Source organism: Schistocerca gregaria, chromosome 1 (assembly GCF_023897955.1).
Source record: "Schistocerca gregaria isolate iqSchGreg1 chromosome 1, iqSchGreg1.2, whole genome shotgun sequence".
NCBI classification, from domain to species: Eukaryota; Metazoa; Arthropoda; class Insecta; order Orthoptera; family Acrididae; genus Schistocerca; species Schistocerca gregaria.
In genome coordinates this window covers 676328125-676333051 of record NC_064920.1, presented here as the reverse complement: position 1 = coordinate 676333051, position 4927 = coordinate 676328125, and positions in this window count along the sequence as shown.

Sequence of the window (4927 nt, the reverse complement as noted above, 5' to 3'; positions counted from 1 at the left end):
TACTGAATGTTTGTAAAAAAAACTTTCAGAGTTTATCTTCAGAATGCAATATGTATGAAATCTGTACAATGTTTAGTTCTTGTGTAATAAATAATTGAAAGTGTTCCCGGACTTTATGCACACCTTGTATGTATTATTGAAAGCAACACAATTGGTCACTGAAGTATCCCGGTGCAACAAATCAATGGGAATATTTACTTTCATTGCATTTGATTTTATTTCCACAGAGTTACACAAACAGTCTTTTCAAATTCACTTGCACATGCAACTAGATTATTGCATTAAAATGTGATTTACGTCACATCACAGATATAACATAACAAACAAATAATTTTCAAAACTGTACTTCCCTCTGTGACATAGAAGGCCCTACATCCTTCTGAATCTGCTTGGTTTATTCATCTCTTGGTCTCCCTCTACGATTTTTACCCTCCACGCTGCCCTCCAGTGCTAAATTGGTGACCCCTTGATGCCTCAGAACATGTCCTACCAATCGATCCCTTCTTCTAGACAAGTTGTTCCACAAACTTCTCTTTTCCCCAATCCTATTCAACACCTCCTCATTAGTTACGTGATCTGTCCATCTAATCTTTAGCATTTTTCTGTAGCACCACATTTCGAAAGTTTCTATTCTCTTCTTGTCTAAACTATTTATCGTCCATGTTTCACTTCCATACATGGCTACACTCCATACAAATACTTTCAGAAACGACTTCCTAAAACTTAAATCAACACTCAATGTTAACAAATTTCTATTCTTCAGAAACACTTTCCTTCCCACTGCCAGTCTACATTTTATATCCTCTCTACTTCGACCATCATCAGTTATTTTGCTCCCCAAATAACAAAACTCCTTTACTACTTTAAGTGACTCATTCCTAATCTAATTCCCTCAGCATCACCAAACTTAATTCGACTACATTCCATTACCCTTGTTTTGCTTTTGTTGATGTTCATCTTATATCCTCCTTTCAAGACACTATCCATACCGTTCAACTGCTCTTCTAAGTCCTGTGCTGTCTCTGACAATTACAATGTCATCGGTGAACCTCAAAGTTTTTATTTCTTCTCCTTGGATTTTAATACCTACTCTGAATTTTTCTTTTGTTTCCTTCACTGTTTGCTCAATATACAGATTGAATAACATCGGGGAGAGGCTACAACCCTGTCTCACTCCCTTCCCAACCACCGCTTCCCTTTCATGCCCCTCAACTCTTATAACTGCCATTTGGTTTCTATACAAATTGTAAATAGCCTTTCGCTCCCTATATTTTACCCCTGCCACCTTCAGAATTTGAAAGAGAGTATTCCAGTCAACATTGTCAAAAGCTTTCTCTAAGTCTACAAATGCTAGAAACGTAGGTTTGCCTTTCCTTAATCTATTTTCTAAGATAAGCCGTAGGGTCAGTATTGTCTCACGTGTTCCAATATTTCTACGAAATCCAAACTGATCTTCCCCGAGGTCAGCTTCTACCAGTTTCTCCATTCGTCTGTAAAGAATTCGTGTTAGTATTTTGCAGCTGTGGCTTATTAAACTGATTGTTCGGTAATTTTCACATCTGTCAACACCTGCTTTCTTTGGGATTGGAATTATTATATTCTTCTTGAAGTCTGAGGGTATTTCGCCTGTTTCATACATCTTGCTCACCAGATGGTAGAGTTTTGTCAGGACTGGCTCTCCCAAGGCCATCAGTAGTTCCAATGGAATGTTGTCTACTCCGGGGGCCTTGTTTTGACTCAGGTCTTTCAGTGCTCTGTCAAACTCTTCACACAGTATCATATCTCCCATTTCATCTTCATCTACATCCTCTTCCATTTCCATAATATTGTCATCAAGTACATCACCCTAGTATAGACCCTCTATATACTCCTTCCACCTTTCTGCTTTCCCTTCTTTGCTTAGAACTGGGTTTCCATCTGAGCTCTTTATGTTCATACAAGTGGTTCTCTTATCCCCAAAGGTCTCCTTAATTTTCCTGTAGGCAGTATGTACCTTACCCCTAGTGAGATAAGCCTTTACATCCTTACATTTGTCCTCTAGCCATCCCTGCTTAGCCATTTTGCACTTCCTGTCGATCTCTTTTATGAGACGTTTGTATTCCTTTTTGCCTGCTTCGTTTACTGAATTTTTATATTTTCTCCTTTCATCAATTAAATTCAATATTTCTTCTGTTACCCAAGGATTTCTACAAGCCCTCGTCTTTTTACCTACTTGATCCTCTGCTGCCTTCACTACTTCATCCCTCAAAGCTGCCCATTCTTCTTCTACTGTATTTCTTTCCCCCATTCCTGCCATATGTTCCCTTACGCTCTCCCTGAAACTCTATACCACCTCTGGCTTAGTCAGTTTATCCAGGTCCCATCTCCTTAAATTCCCACCTTTTTGCAGTTTCTTCAGTTTTAATCTACAGTTCATAACCAATAGATTGTGGACCGAGTCCACATCTGCCCCTGGAAATGTCTTACAATTTAAAACCTGGTTCCTAAATCTGTGTCTTACCATTATATAAGCTATCTGATGCCTTTTAGTATCTCCAGGGTTCTTCCATGTATACAACTTCTTTCATGATTCTTGAACCAAGTGTTAGCTATGATTAAGTTATGCTCTGCGCAAAATTCTACCAGGCGGCTTCCTCTTTCATTTCTTAGCCCCAAGCCATATTCACCTACTATGTTTCCTTCTCTCCCGTTTCCCACTACCGAATTCCAGTCACCCATGACTATTAAATTTTTGACTCCCTTCACCATCTGAATAATTTCTTTTATTTCATTATACATTTCTTCAATTTCTTCATCATCTGCTGAGCTAGTTGGCATATAAACTTGTACTATTGTAGTAAGCGTGGGCTTTGTGTCTATCTTGGCAACAATAATGCGTTCACTATGCTGGTTGTAGTAGCTTACCCGCTTTCCTATTTTCCTATTCATTATTAAACCTACTCCTGCATTACCCCTATCTGACTTTGTATTTATAGCCCTGTATTCACCTGACCAAAAGTCTTGTTCCTCCTGCCACCGAACTTCACTAATTCCCACTATATCTAACTTTAACCTATCCATTTCCCTTTTTAAATTTTCTAACCTACCTGCCCGATTAAGGGATCTGACATTCCATGCTCCGATCCGTTGAACGCCAGTTTTCTTTCTCCTGATAACGATGGCCTCTTGAGTAGTCCCCGCCTGGAGATCCGAATGGGGGACTATTTTACCTCCGGAATATTTTACCCAAGAGGACGCCCTCATCATTAACCATACAGTAAAGCTGCATGCCCTCGGGAAAAATTACGGCTGTTGTTTCCCCTTGCTTTCAATCGTTCGCAGTACCAGCACAGCAAGGCCATTTTGGTTAGTGTTACAAGGCCAGATCAGTCAATCATCCAGACTGTTGTCCCTGCAACTACTGAAAAGGTTGCTGCCCCTCTTCAGGAACCACACGTTTGTCTGGCCTCTCAACAGATGCCCCTCCGTTGTGGTTGCACCTATGGTACAGCTATCTGTATCGCTGAGGCACGCAAGCCTCCCCACCAACGGCAAGGTTCATGGTTCATGGGTTGTCTGAATGTTTTTGTCCACAGTCTCCCAAGTACTGAAACCAGACTGGAGGTACCTGATTTACAGAGTCTCTTGGACCTTCCAATGATTTGGATATCCTGGCTATCATCCTGTTTTCCGGTCTAGCCATAAGATTACCCCTGAAAACTGCTGCTAATAAAACTGCTAACTCCTCTTGTGTTACTACCAAATTGGCTTAAAGCTTCTAGATAGGCTGCTCTTTTTCCAGTGTGACAGTCACTACAAACATGATCATCATCATTCCTCATGTAGGTTGTGTTGTAAAATCTCAAACTGAAAACAACACTTACATTCCTCATACTGACTGCTATTCCTGATGATTTTCTAGCAGTTTGCACACTTATCCATTTTGATAGTCAGTTAAATTGTAGACTGGAGGAAAGAGTATAATTACTTTTATCTGCAATCCACTGGTTTTGAAAAAAAAGCTTTTGCTTTAATGCAACAAAATTTGTACTAACAACCCTGGAGAAACAAGGTATTGTTTCAACGTAGGTTAATATACTGCAGAAGTTACGAGTAACATCTGTAACTTCCAACTGACTTTATCAGGATAGTAAGAACGGCCTGCATAAGCAGAAATATTTCAGGAGGAGTAGGAGGAAGAAGAAGAGGAATATCTCTGAACAACCTTTGTTTTTTACAGTTTGCGTCTAGTGCGGGGGGGGGGGGGGGGGGGGGGAATTTTCGGTAGAACAAGTTTGAACGTAAGTGCATATCAACATCTGTCATTTGATGTCCACTGCAAGGTAAATGCTTCTTCGAGAGTTTCTCATACACTGCAGTCTTCAGCAATGCATATCCATGCTGTTCACGTATGTTTTCTGTCACTGAATCACCTTACATTAGGCTGTCATCTCTTGAAATCCAGCAAAGAACTGCTTTGGTATACCCATCATCTGTTTACCTTGTTACAGAGTAACCCCCCCCCCCTCCAAATAAATAAATAAATGGAGTTTTATTTTCATTACAGCCATAAGCTTGTTAATTAGCAAGTAATGGATGATGGAAGTTGGGAATTATTCAGAGAGAAAAGAGAAAAATGGAATAGGACACATGGTTATAGCTATACTGTAAACTGAAATGGAGATGAGCTGCACAGGTAGATAGGTGAAGGAAGCTCATCACTCACACTCAAGGGATTGTAAAATGACCAAATCAGGCGAGATGATGGCTTCAATAAGACATATAAGAACAATATGACTGCTTACAGCGGAAGACTGTAACGCATACAGAAGTGGGAAGGAGGTCTTTCCAACAGTAGCTATCAAAATCCTGCTCTGCTAATGATAATTATAATACAATTATCAGTACAACTATGAATGCTGTTTCTCTTTGTTATACTGTCAACACA